The following is a 21,259-nucleotide window of genomic DNA, read 5'->3' on the forward strand; positions in this document are numbered from 1 at the left end:
CCACCGCGCCCGGCCAATTTTTATATTTTTAGTAGAGATGGGGTTTCACCATCTTGGCCAGGCTGGTCTTGAACTCCTGACTTGACGATTCACCTGTCTCAGCCTCCCAAAGTGCTGAGATTCCAGGGTGTGAGCCACCACGCCCGATATTTATTTTATTTTTTGTAGGGAAGGGATCTTGCGATGTCGTCCAGACTGGTCTTGAACTCCTGGGCTCAAACAATCCCTTCACCTTGGCCTCCCAAAACACTGGGATTATAGGTGTGAGTCAGCATGCCTGGCCAACATCTAGATCATTTATTTTTCTTTTCTGAGACAGGTTCTTGCTCTGTCACCCAGTCTGGAGTGTGGTGGCTCGATCATCACTCACTGCAGCCTCTGCCTCCAGGTCCAAGCTGTCCTCCCACCTCAGCGTCCCGAGTAGCTGGGACTACAGGCACAGGCCACCATGATCAGCTAATTGTGTGTGTGTGTGTGTGTGTGTGTGTGTGTGTGTGTGTGTGTTCGCGCGCGTGCGTGATGGAATCTCACTCTGTCGCCCAGGCTGAAGTGCAGTGGCACGGTCTCGGCTCATTGCAACCTCTGCCTCCCGGGTTCAAGTGATTCTCCTGCCCCAGCTTCCCGAGTAGCTGGGATTAAAGCGCGCGCCACCATGCCCAGCTAATTTTTGTATTTTTAGTAGAGACGGGGTTTCACCATGTTGGGCAGGCTGCTCTTGAACTCTTGACATCGTGATCAAACCACCTCGGCCTCCCAAAGTGCTGGAATTACAGGCATGAGCCACCGCACCAGGCCAAATTTTAAATGTTTTGTAAAAACAAAGTTTCCCTATATTGCCTAGGCAGCTCTCCAGCTCCTGGGCTCAAGTGAGCCTCCTACCTCAGCCTCTCAAAGTGCTGGGATTACAGGAGTGAGCCACTGTGCTCTTGCTCTTACCATGCTGCAACAAATAACCTTCTCTATATGTAACTTTGAACATATACAAATAGGATACTTTGTTAGAAAGTAAATTGCTAGGGCCGGGCACAGTGGCTCACGCCTGTAATCCCAGTACTTTGGGAGCCCCAGGTGGGTGAATCACGAGATCAGGAGTTCAAGACCAGCCTGACCAAGATGGTGAAACCCCATCTGTACTAAAAATACAAAAAATTAGTTGGGCGTGGTGGCACATGCCTGTAATCTCAGCTACTCAGGAGGCTGAGGCTCAGAATTGCTTACACCTGGGAGGCGGAGTGTGCAGTGAGCTGAGATTGTGCCACTGCACTCCAGCCTGGGCAACAGAGCTAGACTCTGTCTCAAAAAAAAAAAAAAAGAAAGAAAGAAAGAAAAGAAAAAAGAAAAGAAATTGCTAGGTCAAATGGTTTGTGCATTTGTAATTTTGAAGATATTACTATCATACAGGTGGCACAGATTTCCAGTTACACTAGCAGTGGATAAGAATGCCCCACAGTAGGCCGGTCACGGTGGCTCACGCCTGTAATTCCAGCACTTTGGGAGGCCAAGGCGGGCGGATCATGAGGTCAGGAGATTGAGACCATCCTGACTAACACAGTGAAACCCCGCCTCTACTAAAAATACAAAAAATTAGCCGGGTGTGGTGGTGGGCCCCTATAGTCCTAGCTACTGGGGAGGCTGAGGCAGGAGAATGGCGTGAACCCGGAGGCGGAGCTTGCAGTGAACACAGATCGTGCCACTGCACACTCCAGCCTGGGCAACAGGGCGAGACTCCGTCTCAAAAAAAAAAAAAAAAAAAAAAAAGAATGCCCCACAGTCTTGCCAAGATAGTTATCAAGCTTTTTGATCGTTGCCAATCTGGTATGTGAAAAACGATATCTCAGTGTGGTGATTTTCATCTGCATTTCTTTCCTTAAGAGTGATGGCTGGGCGCGGTGGCTCACGCCGGTAATCCCAGCACTTTGGGAGGCTGAGGCAGGCGGATCACGAGGTCAGGAGATCAAGACCATCCTGGCTAACACGGTGAAACCCCGTCTCTATTAAAAATACAAAAACTTAGCCGAGTGTGGTAGCAGGCGCCTGTAATCTCAGCTACTTGGGAGGCTGAGGCAGAATGCCATGAACCTGGAAGGCAGAGATTGCGATTGCAGTGAGCTGAGATCACGCCAATGAATTCCAGCCTGGGTGACAGGGCCAGACTCCGTCTCAAGAAAAAAAAAAAAAAAAAAAAAGAGTGATGCGGGGCCGGGCGCGCTGGCTCACACTTATAATCCCAGCACTCTGAGAGGCCAAGGTGGGCAGATCACGAGGTCAGGATATCGAGACCATCTTGGCTAACACGGTGAAACACTGTCTCTACTTAAAAAAATAATAATAATAATTAGCCAGGCTTGGTCATGGTGGCGGGCACCTGTAGTCCCAGCTACTCAGGAGGCTGAGGCAGGAGAATGGCATAAACCCAGGTGGCAGAGTTTGCAGTGAGCTGAGATAGGGCCACTGTACTCCAGCCCGGGTGACAGAGCGAGATTCCCTCTCAAAAAAAAAAAAAAAAAAAAAAAAAAAAAAAAAGAGTGATGCGGCTAGGCGCAGTGGCTCACACCTGTAATCCAAACACTTTGGGAGGCCAAGGCAGGTAGATCACGTGGTCAGGAGTTTGAGACCAACCTGGTCAACATGGTGAAACCCCGTCTCTACTAAAACTACAAAAATTAGCCAGGTGTGGTGGCAGGAGCCTGTGATCCCAGCTACTAGGGAGGCTGAGGCAGGAGAATTGCTTGAACCTGGGAGGTGGAGGTTGCAGTGAGCTGAGATCACACCACTGCACTCCAGCCTGGGCAACAGAGCAAGATTATGTCAAAAAAAAAAAAAAAAAAAAAAAAAAGGCGGAAGGAGAAAGAGAAGGATCGGAAAGGGAAGGCATAGGGGAAGGGGAAAAGTGATGCTTCCTTTGCATCCCACTGAGGTACACAGGGAAAAAAAAAAGAAGAATGATGCTCTGAGAAAACATCAAGTGTTAGGCCGGGCGCAGTGGCTCATGCCTGTAATCCCAGCACTTTGGGAGGCTGAGGCGGGGGAATCACCTGAAGTCAGGAGTTCAAGACCAGCCTGACCAATATGGAGAAATCCCATCTCTACTAAAAATACAAAAATTAGTGGGATGTGGTGGCGCATGCCTGTAATCCTAGCTACTCAGGAGGCTAAGGCAGGATAATTGCTTGAACCCAGGAGGCGGAGGTTGCGGTAAGCCGAGATTGTGCCATTGTACTCCAGCCTAGGCAACAAGAGTGAAACTCTGTCTCAAAAAAATAAATAAATAGGCTGGGCGCAGTGGCTCATGCCTGTAATCCCAGCACTTCGGGAGGCCGAGGCAGGCGGATCACGAGATCAGGAGATCGACACCATCCTGGCTAACATAGTGAAACCCCGTCTTTACTAAAAATACAAAAATTAGCTGGGTGTGGTGGCGGGCGCCTGTAGTCCCAGCTACTCGGAAGGCTGAGGCAGGAGAATGGCGTGAACCCAGGAGGTGGAGATTGCAGTGAACCGAGATCGTGCCACTGCACTCCAGCCTGGGTAACAGAGAGAGACTCCGGCTTAAACAAACAAATAAATAAATAAAAATAAATAAATAAATAACAAGTGTTAGTGAAGATGTGGAGAAATTGGAAGCCTGTCCACTGCTGATGGGAGTGGAGAATGGTGCAGCAGCTATGGGAAACAGTATGGCGCTTCTCATAAAATTAACACTAGAATTACTAGGTCTGGATGGGACAGGCAGGGCTTGCAAAAGGATCAACAAGTCTTTGTCTACAGATTTATTACATCCGTCTTTGGAAGAAGAAAAGAAAAATCATAAAAGAAACGGCTAGTTCAAAGTCCAGATTCTTATTTTATGGATGTAAAATGTTGAGATTGTCCCAAGATTACCAGAGTTTTCAGCCATGCTCAGACAGTGGTTCTTTGTGTGGGTTGTTTAACAGTATCAGCCTACAGAAGGAAAGGCCAGACTCACAGAGCGTGTTCACTGAGAGGAAAGCATCACGAATGGAGTGATCCACACCACTTCCGGAATCTGTGTTCTCTCACAGAAAGCCTTATCATAAGTCTAGCAATTCTAATTCATCTACCAAAATAATGTATTCATAATTATGTTTGATTTTGCAGAGTATACAACAGTGATCTATTTTGGTGTCCGTTTTCCAAAATAGTTTTGATTATGGGCAAAAAAAAAAAAAAATTACTATATGATCCAGCAATTTCACTTGCTGTGTCACCCAGGCTGGCGTGCAGTGGCCCAGTCATGGTTCACTGCAGCCTGGACCTCCCGGGCTCAATTGATCCTCTTGCTTCAGCCTCACAAATAGCTGGGACTACAGGCGTGTGCCACCATGCCTGGTTAGTTTTTGCCCAGTCAAAAAATCATTTTATTATGGAAACTTCAAATCTATCCAAAGGTGAAAAAAATGTTATAATTAATTAACCTAGAGTAACTACTCATCCTCTTTTTTTTTTTTTATTTGATATAGAGTCTCGTTTTGTTGCCCAGGCTGGAGTGCAGTGGTACGATCTCTGCTCACTGCAACCTCCGCCTCCTGGGTTCATGCGATTCTCCTGCCTCAGCCTCCCAAGTAGCTGGGATTACAGGCATTTGCCACCATGCCTGGCTAGTTTTGGTATTTTTAGTAGAGACAGGGTTTCACCATGTTGGCCACACTAGTCTCAAACTCCTGACCTCAAGTGATCTGCCCACCTCAGCCTCCCAAAGTGCTGGGATTATGGGTGTGAGCCACTGTGCCTGGCCTCATCTCTTCTATAATTATCAATTTAACCAACCTTGTTGTATCTATCCCTATACCTCAACCCTGGAATATTTTGAAGCAAAAATTGAGAAAAAGACCCTATCTCAAAAAAGAAAAAAAAAAAAAAAACGAAGAAAAACAGAAAATGAGACAAATAACACAATTGAAAGCAGGAGCTCAAAGAGATGTTTGTACACTCATGTTCATAGCAGTAGTATTTAAAATAGCCAAGAACTGCAAACAACCCATCATTGACAGATGAATGAATAAAGAAAACGTGGTATGTACATATAATAGACTATTATTCAGCTTTACAAAGGAAGGAAATTCTGACATATGCTACAACATGGATGAACCTTGTGGACATTATGCTAAGTAGAATATGCTGGTCACAAGAGGACCAGTACTATGTGATTGCACATTTCCTATTAGCTACTTGGTCATTTTCTTTTACTTTTTTTTTTTTTTTTTTTTTTTTTTGAGAGACAAGGTCTTGCTCTGTCACACAGGCTGGAGTGCAGTGGCACAATCTCGGCTCACTGCAGCCTGGGCTGGGATCTCCCACGCTCAAGGGATCCTCACATCTCACCCTGCCAAGTTGTCTATTTGGTCATTTTCTTACAGATTTGCAGAATTATTTTGTATTAGGGCTGGGCGCGTTGGCTCAAGCCTGTAATCCCAGCACTTTGGGAGGCCAAGGTGGGTGGATCGCTTCAGGCCAGGAGTTCGAGACCAGCCTTGCCAACATGGTGAAAACCCATCTCTCCTAAAAATACTAAAATTAGCCCAGCATGTTGGTACGTGTCTATAGATCCAGCTACTCGGGAGGCTGAGGCAGGCTGTCACACAAGCTGGGGTGCAGTGGCGCGACCTTGGCTTATGGCAACCTGTGCCCCCAGGGTTCAAGTTATTCTCCTGCCTCAGCTTCCCAAGTAGCTGGGATTACAGACACCTGCCACCACGTCTGGCTAATGATCCTTAAGTGATCCGCCCACCTCAGCCTTCCAAAGTGCTGGGATTACAGGCATGAGCCTCCTTGCCCAGCCAAAAAAGACATTAAAAAAAAAAAAAAAAAAAAAAAAGGCCGGGAGCGGTGGCTCACATCTGTAATCCCAGCACTTTGGGAGGTCGAGGCTGGTGGATCATAAGGTCAAGAGATAGAGACCATCCTGGTCAAAGTGGTGAAACCCTGTCTCTACTAAAAATACAAAAATTAGCTGGGTGTGGTGGCATGTGCCTGTAGTCTCAGCTACTGGGGAGGCTATGGTAGGAGAATCACTTGAACCCAGGAGGCAGAAGTTGCAGTGAGCTGAGATTGTGCCACTGTGCTCCAGCCTAGCGACAGAGCAAGACTCCGTCTCAAAAAAAAAAAAAAAAAAAGGCTGGGCGCGGTGGCTCATGCCTGTAATCCCAGTACTTTGGGAGGCCCAGGTTGGGGGATCACCTGAGGTCACGAGTTTGAGACCAGGCTGGCCAACATGGTGAAACCCTGTCTCTACTAAAAATACAAAAAATTAGCCAGGCATGGTGGTGGGCGCCTGTAATCCCAACCAAATGGGAGGCTGAGGCAGGAGAATTGCTTGAACCTGGGAGGCGGAGGTTGTGGTGAGCTGAGATTGTGCCACTGCACTCCAACCTGGGCAACAGAGTGAGACTTTGTCTTTAAAAAAAAAAAGAGTGGGGGTGAGGGTGATGTTGACATGGGGCTGAGGCATCTGGGGAGAACTTTCTAGAGGAAAGAAAACTCAAAGCGGACTTTGGACAGTCAGGCAGAATTTAGATGAATGGATAGGACCAGAAAGCACAGGGTAAATGGGTGGCCCAATTGGACAGGTAATTGGGAGGTAGTGCAGGTGATATGCTGGTGGGTCCTGTTGGAACTGAGGTCCCACCCAGGCAAAGACCTTTTAATTCTTCCTGAATAATCTGCTAACAGATATTTGAGAGATGGATGTAAACTCAGAAAGGCTCATTTAACTTCTGCCTGTGAGGGAATGTTGCCACTGAATGTGACTTGGGCACAGAGGCAAAGTCCTTGTAAGCAGGGCATGGCGGGTGATTGAATGGGCAGACTCCAGACTGCATATGGATTACTGAGTCCCCTATGGTCTGTGATGGGAACAAATGAAAAGGAAAACCGAGGCCAGGTGCGGTGGCTCACACCTATAACCACAGCATTTTGGGAGGTCGAGGTGGGTGGATCAGTCGAGCCCAGGAGTTCCAGACCAGCCTGGGCAACATGGTGAGACCCTGTCTCTACAAAAAAACACAAAAACTAGCCAGGTGTGGTGGTGGCACATGCCTGTATTCCCAGCTACTCAGCAGGTGGCTGAGGTGGGAGGATTGCTTGAGTCTGGGAGGTCAAGGCTTGTGAGCCATGATTGTGTCACTGCTTTCCAGCATATATGACAAAGCAAGACCCTGCATCAAAAAAATAAAAATAAAAAAAAAGGAAGGCCAGACACGGTGGCTCATGCCTGTAATCCTAGCACTTTGGGAGGCTGAGGGAGGTGGATCACCTGAGGTCAGGAGTTTGAGACCAGCCTCGCCAACATGGTGAAAACTCATCTCTACTAAAAATACAAAAATTAGTCCAGCATGTTGGTACACATCTATAGACGCGTCTATAGACGTCCAGCCCTGGCCAATGCGGTAAAACCCTGTTTCTACTAAAAATACAAAAAAAAAAAAAAGAAAATTAGCTGGGCATGGTGGCAGATGGTGGCACTTTGGGAGGCTGAGGTGGGTGGATCACCTGAGGTCAGGAGTTCAAGACCAGCCTGGCCAATACAGTGAAAACTTGTCTCTACTAAAAATACAAAAATTAGCAAGTCATGGTGGTGCGTGCCTGTAGTCCCAGCTACTCGGGAGGCTGAGGCAGGAGAATCACTTGAACCTGGAAGGCAGAGGTTGCAGTGAGCCAAGATCTGCCACTGCACTCCAGCATGGGTGACAAAAGCAAAACTCTGTCTCAAAAAAAAAAGGAAACAGAAAAGTACCTCTGAGTCCATGTTAGTCAGAGTCCATTGCCTCTGGCAGCTGTTTGGCAACTTGTCCAAGGACCTAGGGTTAACTCACCCTTTTGACTCTTTAATTTTTTTTTTTTTTTTTTTTTAAAGACAGAGTCTCGCTCTGTTGCCCAGGCTACAGTGCAGTGGCATGATCTCAGCTCACTGCAACCTCCACCACTCGATTCCAGTGATTCTCCTGCCTCAGCCTCTCCAGTAGCTGGGATTACAGGCATGTGTCACCACACTTGGGTAATTTTTGTATTTTTAGTAAAGGTAGGGTTTCGCGCCAGGTGCGGTGGCTCACGCCTATAATCCCAGCACTTTGGGAGGCTGAGGTGGGCGGATCACAAGGTCAGGAGGTCAAGACCATCCTGGTTAACATGGTAAAACCCTGTCTCTACTAAAAATACAAAAAAAAAAATTAGCTGGGTGTGGCGGTGTGTGCCTGTAGTCCCAGCTGCTGGGGAGGCTGAGGCGGAAGAATGGCGTGAACCCGGGAGGCGGAGCCTGCAGTGAGCTGAGATCATGCCACTGCACTTCAGCCTGGGTGACAGAGCAAGACTCTGTCCCCAAAAAAAAAGACAGGGTTTCGCCATGTTGGCCAGGATGGCCCCGAACTGCTGACCTCAGGTGATCTGCCCACTTGAGCCTCCCAAAGTGCTGGGGTTACAGGCATGAGCCACCATGCCCAGCCCCTCTTGACCCTTTTGTCTTTTTTTTTTTTGAGATAGAGTCTTGTTCTGTCACCCAGGCTGGAGTGCAGTGGCACAATCTCAGCTCACTGCAACCTCTGCCTCCTGGGTTCAAGCGATTCTCCCTCAGCCTCCCAAGTAGCTGGGGCTACAGGCACCCGCCACCACGCACGGCTAATTTTTGTGGTTTTATTCAGTAGAGACGCAGTTTCACTATGTTGGCCTGGCTGGTCTCAAACTCCTGACCTCGTGATCCACCCACCTCGGCCTCCCAAAGTGCTGGGAATACAGGCGTGAGCCACCACGCCCAGCCTGTTTTGACTGTTATTTATTTATTTATTTATTTATTTTTCCTGAAAGGGTCTTAGTCTGTCACCCAGGCTGCAGTGCAGTGACACAATCTTGGCTCACTGCAATCTCTGCCTCCTGGGTTCAAGCAATTCTCTGCCTCAGCCTCCTGAGTAGCTGAGATTATAGGCGCCTGCCACCATGCCTGGCGAGTTTTTTTTGTTTGTTTTTTTGTTTTTTTTTTTGAGAGGGAGTCTCGCTCTGTTGCCCAGGCTGGAGTGCAGTGGCACAACCTCAGCTCACTGCAAGCTCCACCTCCCGGGTTCATGCCATTCTCCTGCTTCAGTCTCCTAAGTGACTGGGACTACAGGCTCCTGCCACCGCGTTCTGCTAATTTTTTTGTATTTTTTTAGTAGAGACAGGGTTTCACCATGTTAGCCAGATGGTCTCGATCTCCTGACCTCGTGATTCGCCTGCCTCGGCCTCCCAAAATGCTGGGATTACAGGTGTGAGCCACTGCGCCCGGCCCAATTTTTGTATTTTTTTAGTAGAGACGGGGTTTCACTATGTTGGCCAGGCTTGTCTCAAACTCCTAACCTTATGATCTGCCCACCTCGGCCTTCCAAAGTGCTGGGATTACAGGCGTGAGCCACTGTGCCCAGCCCCTTTTGACTCAGTGAGATAATGAGCGGGGAGCTAGAGCATGGGCCCCTGTGACTCAGAGTAGATACCTACTTTGTCAAAGATAAACAAAGTTAAGGAAAAAAAAAAGATAAAGCTAGATGTTAGTTGAAGTGGTAAGGACAGAACAGGCACACAGTGGCCTGTAATCCCAGTACTTTGGGAGGCTGAGGTGGGAGGATCGATTGAGCCCAGGAATTCAAGACCAGCCTGGGAAAGATGGTAAGACCCGTCTCTATTTTAAAAACAAAAGAACATTAGCTGGGCATGGTGGTGCATGCCTGTACTTCCAGCTCAGGAGGCTGAGGTGGAAGGATCCCTCGAGCCCAAGAGTTCGAGGATGCAGTGAGCCATGATCACACCACTGCACTCCAGCCTGGGTGAGACAGCAAGACCTTGTCTCTAAAATGAAAAGAAAAGGTGGTAAGAACAGATTTTAATTTGTAATACACTATTGCAATAGGGAAGAGGGTCCAGTGTGAACTTGGCCCAACTTTGATTTGTACAGAAGTGACTGGGAATTTAAATTTATTTTTTAGAGATGGGGTCTTGCTATGTTACCCAGGCTGGTCTCAACTCAAGTGATCCTGCCACTTCGGCCCCCAGAGTAGCTGGGATTACAGGCACAAGTCAGTGAGTCTGGCAAGATAACTTGTGTTTTTTGTTTGTTTTGTGACAGAGTCTTGCTCTGTTGCCCAGGCTGGAGTGCAGTGGTGCAATCTCAGCTTGTTGTAACCTCTGCCTCCCAGGTTGAAGTGATTCTCCTGCGTCAGCCTCCCAAGCACCTGGAACTACAGGCACCCACCACCATGCCTGGTTAATTTATATATTTTTAGTAGAGATGGGCTTATCGCCATGTTGGCCAGGCTGGTCTCGAACTCCTGACCTCAAGTGCTCCTCCTACCTCAGCCTTCCAAAATGCTGGGATTACAGATGTGAGCCACTGCTCTCAGCCTAAACACCTTAAAACTTGTGTTTCAGAGTGGATGAAGGAGTAGGGAAGGTGGCAAGCAGGGGTTCGGTAGAGTCAAGGACATGAAAAGTTGCAAAGGATCGGGCAATGTACAGCTCTGTCCACTAGCTGGCAATTATTGAAGTTAGGATTCTATCCTCCCACATCATCCTTCAGGATGATGACATTCAAGGAATGGCTTTCAGGTCCTTGAGAAAGACACTCTTGAGTTGTAGAAGATACTTATACATCTCAAAGGATCAGAGAAGGAATTCACAACTGTGAGCCCTTTTTAGTAAATGCTCTGAGAACGTGTAGCCGGAGCCTATGGTTGGGTGTTGCCTGGAACAGTCAATTCTTTCGGCAGTGGCGGGCTTTCTCAGGCAGGTACTTTTAGGTGAGATTGGGTCATGCTAAGATGTGACCTTGAACTGTTAGAAACTATATTAGTGTTTAAGTCTTTTTTTTTGAGACGGAGTCTCACTCTGTTGCCCAGGCTGGAGTGCAGTGGTGCAGTCTCTGCTCACTGCAACCTACACCTCCTGGGTTCAAGCAATTCTCTGCCTCAGCCTCCCCAGTAGCTGGGATTATGGGCACCCACCACCACGCCCCACTATTTTTTGTATTTTCAGTAGAGACAGAGTTTCACCATCTTGGCCAGGCTGGAAGAGTTCAGGCCACCCCTGAATTCCTGACCTCGTGATCCACCCACCTTGGCCTCCCAAAATGCTGGGATTACAGGTGTGAGCCACTGCACCCAGCTTTCTTTTCTTTTTTATAAATAGAGACAGGGTTTTTCCATGTTGCCTAGGCTGGTCTCAAACTCCTAAGCTCAGACAACCTATGTGCCTAGGCCTCCTAAAGTGCTGGGATTACAGGCATGAACCACTGTGACCAGCCTTTGCAGAAGCCTTTTAATGTGGAGGGAGAAGGGTGGGTAAAATCACTTGAGTTGAGAGTCTGTAGGTGTTTTTTTGTTTGGTTGGGTTTTTTTTTTTTTTTTTTTTTTTTTGAGACGGAGTCTCACTCTGCCAGTCAGGCTGGTGTGCAGTGGCACGATGTCGACTCACTGCAACCTCCGCGCCCCTCCGGGTTCAAGCTGTTCTCCTGCTTCAGCCTCCTGAGTAGCTGGGATTACAGGCGCCTGCCACCACGCCCGGCTAATTTTTGTACTTTTAGTAGAAACGGGGTTTCACCATCTTGGCCATACTGGTCTTGAACTCCTGACCTCATGATCCATCTGCCTCAGCCTCCCAAAGTGCTGGGATTACAGGTGTAAGCCACCATGCCTGGCCCTTTTTTGTTTAAGACAGAGTCTCACTCTGTTGCTCAGGCTGGAGTGCAGTGACAGGATCTCAGCTCACTGTAACCTCCACCTCCCAGGTTCAAGCAATTCTCATGCCTCAGCCTCCCAAGTAACTGGGATTACAGGCACGCGCTACCACGCCCAGCAAAGTTTTGCATTTTTGGTAGAGACAGGGTTTCATCATGTTGGTCAGGCTGGTCTTGAACTCCTGGCCTCACGTGATCCACCTGCCTCAGCCTCCCAAAGTGCTGGGATTACAAGTGTGAGCCTCAGTGCCCAGCCTATTTTTTTTAGTATATGCTAAACAAGGGGTGGATTATTCATGAGTTTGCTGGGAAAGGGGTGGGCAATTCCCCAAAGTAAGGGTTCCTCCACTTTTTAGACCATATAGGGTAACTGTCGGGTGTTGCCATGGCATTTGTGAACTGTCATGGCACTGGTGGGAGGGTCTCTTAGCATGTTAATGCATTCTAATTAGCATATAATGAGCACTGACGATGACCAGAGGTCACTTTCGTCACCATCTTGGTTTTGGTGGGATTTGGCCAGCTTCTTTACTGCCACCTGTTTTATCAGCAAGGTCTTTGTGACCTGTGTCTTGTGCAGACCTCCTATCTCATCCTGCGACTTAGAATGCCTTAACCTTTAGGGAACACAGCCCAGGAGGTCTCGGCCTTATTGTACCTAGTCCCTATTCAAGATGGAGTCGCTCTGGTTCAAATGCCTCTGATACTGGGATTATAAGCTTGAGCCACTGAGCCCAGCCAAGAGTCTGTAGTTTTTATGGGCCAAGATTGAGGCCTAGTTGAGAAGGGGGCTTGGCGAAGCTTGTCTAGAGTTTGGTTAAGGAGTTTGGTCAGCTGACAGGTGGAAGAGTCTAGGTTCCTCCTGCTTGAGGGTGATGCTTACTAAGCTTTCTTTTCAGCAGTTTGTAGCTGCAAGAACAGCAGAATAATAGGTAGTAAGAAGGGCCCACCTGGGTCAAAATGAGAACCATTCTTGGTTGGGTGTGGTGCTGGCACTTTGGGTGGCCGAGGTGGGCATATCACTTGAGGTCAGGAATTCCAGACCAGCCTGGCCAACATAGTGAAACCCTGTCTCTATTAAAAATACAAAAATTAGCCAGGTGTGGTGGTGCATGCCTGTAATCCCCGCTGCTCTGGAGGCTGACGCACAAGAATCACCTGAACCCCAGAGGCAGAGACTGCAGTGAGCCGAGATCATCCCACTGCATTCCAGCCTGGGCGATGTAGCGGGACTCCGTCTCAAAACAAACAAAAAGAATGAGAACCTTTCTCAGTACCTGACAAGCCAGGAATCTACTGCCCCACCTCTCACTTCCCCAGCCTGTCTTAGGCCATAGCCCACCCAGAGGTAGCAGACACTACTAAACTGACCTTGTCCTAGGGGTTTGATATCACAAATCCTGGCTTGTATCCATGGCTTGGAAGGTAGCACCAGGCATGCCCCTGCTGCCCACCTTGCACAAGAAAAACCTTCCCAGCTTTAGGGGGAATTTCTTTTTTTTTTTTTTTTTTTTTTTTTTTTTTTTTTTTTTTGAGACGGAGTCTTGCTCTGTCACCCAGGCTGGAGTGCAGTGGCGCAATCTCGGCTCACTGCAAGCTCCACCTCCCGGGTTCACGCCATTCTCCTGCCTCAGCCTCCCGAGTAGCTGGGACTACAGGCGCCCGCCGCCACGCCCGGCTAGTTTTTTTTTGTATTTTGTAGTAGAGACGGGGTTTCACCGGGTTAGCCAGAATGGTCTCGATCTCCTGACCTCGTGATCCACCCGTCTCGGCCTCCCAAAGTGCTGGGATTACAGGCTTGAGCCACCGCGCCCGGCCCTAGGGGGAATTTCAAGGGGTGCCGGAACACCTGCAGGCAGATGGCTCAAGTGGTATCTTCCTTTAGGGAGTGTACTGATTTACTGCTATTAAAGACAGCATTCCTGGCAGAGCACAGTGGCTCACATGCGTAATCCCAGCACTCTGGGAGGTGGAGGCAGGAGGTTCGCTTGAGCCCAGCTTGGGCAACATGGGAAGTTTGAGACCAGCCTGGGCAACATGGGAAAACCCTATCTCTACAAAAAACACAAAATTTAACCGGGTATGGTGGTACATGCCTGTACTCCCAGCTACTCAGGAGGCTGAGGTGGGAGGATCTGTTGAGTCTGGGAGGTTGAGGCTGCAGTGAGCCGTGATCACGTCACTGCACTCCAGCCTGGGCGCAAAAACAAAGAGCATTCCTGTGCTAAATTGGACTAGCCTGGGACCCTGCCTTCCCGGGTTTGGCTCTTCAGGGCCATTATTAATTATCCCACAGAAGGGCCATCCTTGAAAGAGGATACCGGTGTGCTAGCAGCAAACACCAACAGCAGAGGTTATCAGGTTATCAAAGCAGTAACCGGCAGCATGAGTAACACCTGGAAACGGGGTAGCAATGCCAATCCTGGGGCCTGCCCTAGAGCTAAAAGAACCAGAAGCTGAGAGTGGAGACAGCAATCTGCGTTTAAACAAGCTCACCAAGAGGATCCCATACACACCAAAAATTCAGAACCACTTTAGCCTCACCTCAGCCTGTTGGAGGGGCGAAACTGCGGCCCACCTGGAGTTTCATAAAGGTTTTGAACTAGGTGCGGAAGTTAGGGAAAGGATGAGCTAAGAAAAGACATGCCAAATATTTAAAATGCATTCACTTTGCCCTCAACAGTAGGAAGCTACAGGCATCTAAGACAGAGCCTGCAATGGGAGATGCCCCCGTGGATGAGGAAACAACAGACACTCTGCCCCCTTTTCCTCTCTTCCCGGGTGGGGAACACAAAGTCCAGCGAGGCCAAACCCCCGCCTGCACCGCTGATGGGGTCTCTCTCCCCTTGGGCCAGGGCGCAGCATCCCCACCGCAGCTTGGGCTTTCAGAGCCTGGGCGTGAAGCCAAGCTGGCCTCAGGTCGCGGCTCTTTGAAAGCGCGAGTGGGAACAGTGCCCTCCGGCCCGGCTCGTCCGCAGCTGGCCACAGCAGCATCTGACAGGCGTCCTCGGCTAGTGTGCACCTCCCTGGAAACCCAGGTATCCCACCCGGCTCGGGGCCGTCTGCTCCAGGCGCCCGAGCCTGGCCTTCTGAGAATGAAGACTTCCCATCCCCCTCCTTCTCCCCTCCTGCGGGGCGGACCCCCGAGCCCTAGCGAAACTACAAAGCCCACAATCCCTGGGGTGCGCGCGCTGTCTTCTGGGAGATGTAGTCCTGGACGCGGGGCGCCCCCGGCGGCCCAGAGCCGCCTAGACTCCATATCCCAGCATGCCGGCGCGCGTGCGGGGGGCGGAGGGAGGGAGAAACGGGGAGGATGTGAATGGGGTGGGGGCAGTCGCCCCTGTCCCCCACCCTTCCCTTCAAGCCGGGCGGGGGGGGGGGGGGGGGCCGGGCTGAGGCGGCGGCGGCGGCGCTCGGGTAGGGCTGGGCCAGGCAAGGGCGGGACTAGCCCACGGCGGGCGGACAAGAGAGCCGCGAGCTAACGGGTCCGGACGCCGGCGGCGGCAGCGGCGACGGCTTTCTGCGCCGGCGGAGGCGGCGGCAGGAGCGGCGAGTATGGCCCGCGCAGCGCCGGGCGCTGACTGAGGTGCGCGGGCGGGATGAGGGCGGGCGGGATGCGGAGCGCCCCGGGCCCCCGGCTGCCCAGACCTCCCATGCGCGGGCAGCTGGCGCGGCCCAGACGGCCCAGACCGGCCCGGTCCAGCCCCGCAACTTCCCCCGGGCCGGGGCACTGGGCTCCCTCGTGTAGGCGGGGGTCCGCGCGCGTTGGCCTCATTCCGGATCCCCGCCTTCTGTTCTGCAAGTCCAGCCGCTCCCAGCCTCCCAGGGCTCCCGCTCCGCTCCTCTGCCGGTAGCCCCCAGCCCCAGCCCTCGGAAGAGCTCCCTGCCCTGGTCCCGACTTCATTCCACTCCCTAGTTCGTACCCCTAACCCCTGGCTCTCCCGGCCTCTGCTCCACCTGGGAGACCCCGGCCCCACTCTTGGCCGGAGCCTGTCTGCCCCATCAGCACCTCTCTCCTCTCTCCCCTGTGATCTTTCCCCTACCTGGCACTGCCCCCTAACCACCCTCAGTGGCCCAGTTCTCACGGCTCGACCTTCCTACTTTGGGGAAACTGAAGCACGTAAGCCAGAAACTTGGCCAGTGCTCCAGTCCCGTGGAGGCTGGCCTGAACCCCGTCTCTCCTCTCTCCTGTTCCTTCTCTGCCTGGGAATGGAAGTCATTTCTTCCCCCCAGTCATTACCCTGTGACTGGACCAAACTTCCACCCCCTGCTACAGCTCTGGGCTGAGCTCACTTGATCTCCCCTTAGCTTCCTGTCACTCCTGTTGGCCTTCCCTACTTCGCATAGCCCATTCCGGGCCCCCTCTGCCTGTAGAGGAGTCACCACCCATTGCTTGCTTGCTCAAGTTAGCCTTTCGAGTTATCTTTTGCCAACTGCATCCACCTCCCGTCTCCCATCTCCCATCTTGCCTCTTGCTTTACAGCTGCGTAAAGGAGCGGAGGACTGAGTCAAAAGTGGTGTTGGAGAAAGGGACTAAAGGGGCTAGAGTGCTGGGGGCAGGCAGGGACCTGGGGCCTCTTTTCAGTCAAAGCCTCCAAGGGGGTACACGCACTCTGGGGCCTCTGGCCAGTAACTCACACTCCTGCCTCGTCTTTGGGACGAATGTTTGGAAGCTCGTTGGCCACCCCTTCCTTGCCCGGTGGGCTCTGAAGCCTCTCTGAGGTGGAAGGTATCCCTGGTTTTTAGAGAGAGGGTGGCATAAGAGGAGTCTGGGAGACCACACCCCTCAGCTTCATCTTGCTTCTGCTGCTAACTTTGGAGGGGTTGCCCTTTCAGGGAGGGATGCCTGCTGGCTGCCCTGATCTCTCTGTGGAGGAAGGCACAGAGTATGTGGGCGGTGATCTCAAGTTTTGTCGTGGTGCTCAGTATTTAGAGGGAACGAGGGCTCAGAAAGGTGGCACAGATTTGCCTGTATTATTCAGTTTTTTGTTTTGTCCTCTTCAGATTTTTTTTTTTTTTGCGGGGGCGGGGGGGCGGAGGAGGATGGTCATCTATTGTACCCCAGTCCCCAGTTTCCAGTGGGATGGGTGGAGGAAGGGAGGGACGGGAGGCTCCAGGAGTTCTGTGGGGTCCTGAAGGAGCAATTTTGATCTGAACCAGATGGTTCGCTGCTTCAGCAACCCCCTTCCCAGCCCTCCCCCTTGGCTGTGAATTGGATGCTTTTAACCTTGTAACTTGAGAATGGAGGAAGGGAGGCCAGGGGGCCAACTGTCTGTGTGGGTGTTTATGTCTGCCTCTGCACCCTTGCCTGCAAGCCTGGCAGGGGCCTGTGGGAGTGACCACGCATGGGAGTGCATTGTTGTGATGTGCTGTGGCACGCTGATGGCTCCTGGGAACTTTTGGAGTGCAAATCCCAGATAAAGCCAAGCTTCTAAGAGCAACTGGCTATTGCCTCAGGGGAGCATTTCTACTCCAGCCAAGCCTCAGGGTAAGGACCACTCTTCTTGAGAAGGCACCTGAGATTAAGGAGTCTGCAATACCAGGATTGGGGATTTGGGGAGGCTTGATTTTTCCATGTCTATTCTTGGCAAAAGAAGACCTGAGGGGTAGGGTCTGGGGAGAGGGATGGGAAATGGATTCTTTTGCATTGTTCTGTACCACATCCTGCCTTATTTTGGCGGTATTTGTGTACTTCATTTTGGCTGTCATTAGACTGTGGATGCTCTTCAAATCTGTCCTCATTTTCTGAAATACCACCACCTGGCTTGGTCCTCAGCACATAGTGGGTGTTCAGTAAGTGAATTACAGCAGAAGGTCTCATGGTTACAGGTTTAGGGAAGGATTCTTCACCCTTGACTGAGAGTCAGAGTCCCCTGGAGAGCTCGTTAAGGCACAGATTGTGTGTGGGGGGGGGACTCCAGAGTTTTATGGTTTAATCTGGGTGGAGCCTATATTTTGCATCTCTCTCCAGCTCCCTAAGCTAACACTTTGAGAACCACTGGTTTGGGGCCATCACAATTGCTTGAGAGATTAATCCAAGCAGATGTAAAGTCTTTTTTTTTTTTTGAGATGGAGTCTCACTCTGTTGCCTAGACTGGAGTGCAGTGGCACGATCTCGGCTCACTGTAGCTTCCGCCTCCAGGGTTCAAGCGATTCTCTTGTCTCAGCCTGGCTGGCCACCCATTCCTGGGGTGACAGAAACTTAGGATTACAGGCATATGCCAGGACACCTGGCTACTTTTGTATTTTTAGTAGAGACAGGGTTTCACCATGTTTGCTAGGCTGGTTTTGAACTCTTGACCTCAGGTGATAGGTGATCCCCCCTGCCTTGGCCTCCCAAAGTGCTGGGATTACAGGCGTGAGCCACCGCTCCTGGCCAGAGGTAAAGTCTTTTTTTTTTTTTTTTTTTTTTTTTTGAGACAGAGTCTTGCTCTGTTGCCCAGGCTGGAATGCAGTGGCATGAACTCAGCTCACTGCAACCTCCGCCTCCCAGGTTCAAGCGATTCTCCTACCTCAGCCTCCCCAGTAGCTGGGATTACAGGTATCTGCCACCATGCCCGGCTAATTTTTGTATTTTTAGTAGAGATGGGGTTTCTCCATGTTGGCCAGGGTGGTCTTGAACTCCTGACCTCAGGTGCCCCGCCCGCCTCGGCCTCCCAAAGTGTTGGGATTAGAGGTGTGAGCTGCTACACCTAGCTCAATGTAGTCTTTTTTTTTTTTTTGAAACGGAGTTTCCCTCTTGTTGCCCAGGCTGGAGTGCAATGGCATGATCTCAGCTCACTGCAATCTCTGCCTCCCAGGTTCAAGCTATTCTCCTGTCTCAGCCTCTCGAGTAGCTGGGATTACAGGCATGCACCACCATGCCCGGCTAATTTTTGTATTTTTAAATTTTTTTTTTATTTTTTGAGATGGAATTTTGTTCTTGTTGCCCAGGCTGGAATGCAATGGCACGATGACAGGTTACTGCAACCTCCACCTCCTGGGTTCAAGTGAGTCTCCTGCCTCAGCCTCCCAAGTAGCTGGGATTACAGGCATGTACCACCACGCCCATCTAATTTTTTTGTATTTTTAGTAGAGACGGAGTTTCTCCATGTTGGTCAGGCTGGTCCCAAACTCCTGACCTCAGGTGATCTGCCCGCCATGGCCTCCCAAACTGCTGGGATTACAGGCATGAGCCACTGTGCCCGGCCAGCTAGATGTAAAGTCTTAAGAGGGACTTTCTTCCACCTTACTTCCCCACCAGGCTATTCTGGCAGCTGTACTGGTTTGACTTTTCTTTCATTCTGATGTTGCCTAGGATTGGTAATGATTGGAAGGACACTGCCCCACGGTTTTTTGAAGGAAGGCCCCACAACCAAGCAGGAAATTTAGGAGCCGTGGCTTTGGAAAAGGGTAACTGTGTGGACATAGTGAAGCAAATTGCTATACCGGGCCCTCGTCTGGCCTGTGCCTGTTTCCCCAACCAAATGGGTTGGGGTGCCTGCCAAGTAAAGTCCTGCCATGGCTGCACACTAGACAGGGTGCCTGGGAGTCTTTGAAATTTAGAAAAGCAGGAGGCATCACTTACATTGTGCTTTCCAGAGCATTTTCCAGCTGTTGTTTTATAGGTCAGTGGAACATTTATAAGGCAGATACAGACTTAGGTAGGGTTACTGAGGAACAGAGAGATACACTGTGGGTCACACAGCGGCCCTGGGACTCCTGATTCCAACGCCAACGGAGTGGCTGCTGAACCAGTTGCTGCTAATAGCTTGAATCATGGCTGCTGTTCATTGAGTGTTTGCTGCCAGCCAGGCACGGTGCTAGGTGCTCTCTGGTGTTAGTGAATCCTCACAGCAACACTGCAAGGCTGGCGTTGTTGCCGCTGCTTTGTAGATGATGAACTGAGACTTACAGAACTTATCAGTCATGCCCAAACAGACAGCAGGAGGATCTGGGATTGAAACTCATGTCTTTCTGCCGCACAGCCCCTGCTCTTAGTTCCTGCTCCTTGTTGTGCTCAACAAACCTTAATTGTCCTTTGGGGTCGTCTGCCCCCAAAAATCTGAATTTTGTTTGTTTGTTTTTGAGACTGAGTCTCATTCTGTCGCTAGGCTGGAATGCAGTGGTGTGATCTCGGCTCACTGCAACTTCCGACTCCTGGGTTCAGGTGACTCTCGTGCCTCAGACTCCCAAGTAGCTGGGATTACAGGCACGCACCACCACACCCAGCTAATTTTTGTATTGTTACTAGAGACAGGGTTTTACCATGTTGGCCAGGCTGGTCTCGAACTCCCGACCTCGTGATCTGCCCACCTCAGCCTCCCAAACTGCTGGGATTACAGGTGTGAGCCACTATGCCTGGCCAAGTCTGAGTTTTTTTGAGCCGAGAACTTTGCTGAGTGTTGTGGAGGAGACAGTAATGTCCAAGTTGCTGTCCCCTGGGAGGGGGATAAGACAAGTCCACCAGTAGATCTACAGGGGAAGTGGCCAGTTAAAGAAGGTCTAAGTCATCCCCATAGGGGGCTCAGAAAAGGCATTTGAGATGGGCTTCTAAGGGTAGGTTTCCAGGCAGTGCCTGTGGGCTGGAGGGGTGTGCAGGCCAACAGGTACAAAGACAGGCTATCACAAGGCACATTTAGGGAGTTGTCCCTTTTGTCTAGAGCATAGGGGATTTATTTAGAAAGTAGTAAGGAATCCTGTTCGGTTGCAACCAGAAACTTGGCTGCCTTTGGCAGGAAAGCACTTCCTTGGAAAGCTGTGGGAACTATAAAATCAGAGTGATGACTCAGGACCCAGGTCCCCTCCAGGGTCTTGGAGTGGGTACAGCGGGGACCAAAGGCCAGTCTCTTCAGGGAACCACTGTTGCCAGGATGCATCTGCTCCAGCTGTGCTCAGTCATTTTGTCACCACTTGGGATTCATATCCGAGGGAGGAAATGTGTGGTTGGCCCAAACTGGGCCGTGTTCCCTTGTTCCCTTCCTTGGCCAGTGAAGGGCTGGTGGCATGTTGGGCAGTTCCCTCGCAACCCTGCATCCAAAAGCAAAAGTCTCCAGAAGGAGAGAAAATAGACACTGCAAAAAATCAGTCCAGACAGGTGCTGGATAAGGACTTGAACTGACAGGTGGTGACACAGGGGGCTTTAGTCTGACTAGTTTCTGAGCAGACTGAGGGCAAACTGACAGCACAGTATGGCTGGGTCATAAGGGGACAGGGAGAGGAGGGAGGGAGGAGATGGAGAAGTAGATAGAGTCCAGGTGAGATATCATGCAGGCTGGCACTTGGCCATAGAAGCGGAAAAGTGGGAACAGTCTAGAGAGCTTGCAAAAGTAGCTGTCTTCGGAGCAGACACTTGATGGCCTGGGGCTTGTAGTTTCAGTGCCTGATGATGAGAGCTGGTTCCTTTACTGAAATGGGGCAGTCAGGAGGAGGAAGAGTTGAGGAGAAGGTGATGTGGACTTGCTTTGGAGGAGCTGTGTGCTTATGCTGACCACACAACTGGAATCCTGGTGAGGTTGGGGGCCTTGCCCTGAGGCCGTGGGGCCCCTGAGCCCCAGAGGCTCTCTAGGT

General features: G+C 50.7%; 1 protein-coding gene across 2 annotated transcripts in view; it reads left to right on the forward strand.

Moving 5' to 3' along the window:
- The first annotated feature begins 15,120 nt into the window (after window positions 1-15,120).
- Window positions 15,121-21,259, forward strand: part of ST3GAL2 (ST3 beta-galactoside alpha-2,3-sialyltransferase 2) — a 61,131-nt gene continuing 54,992 nt past the window's right edge. For both annotated transcript variants that reach the window (XM_025371246.1, XM_025371245.1), the window contains exon 1: window positions 15,121-15,296. The gene's annotated coding sequence lies outside the window, so the exon portion shown is untranslated. The remainder of the gene's footprint in view (window positions 15,297-21,259) is intronic.

The sequence above is a fragment of the Theropithecus gelada genome, chromosome 20, assembly GCF_003255815.1.
Source record: "Theropithecus gelada isolate Dixy chromosome 20, Tgel_1.0, whole genome shotgun sequence".
Lineage (NCBI taxonomy): Eukaryota > Metazoa > Chordata > Mammalia > Primates > Cercopithecidae > Theropithecus > Theropithecus gelada.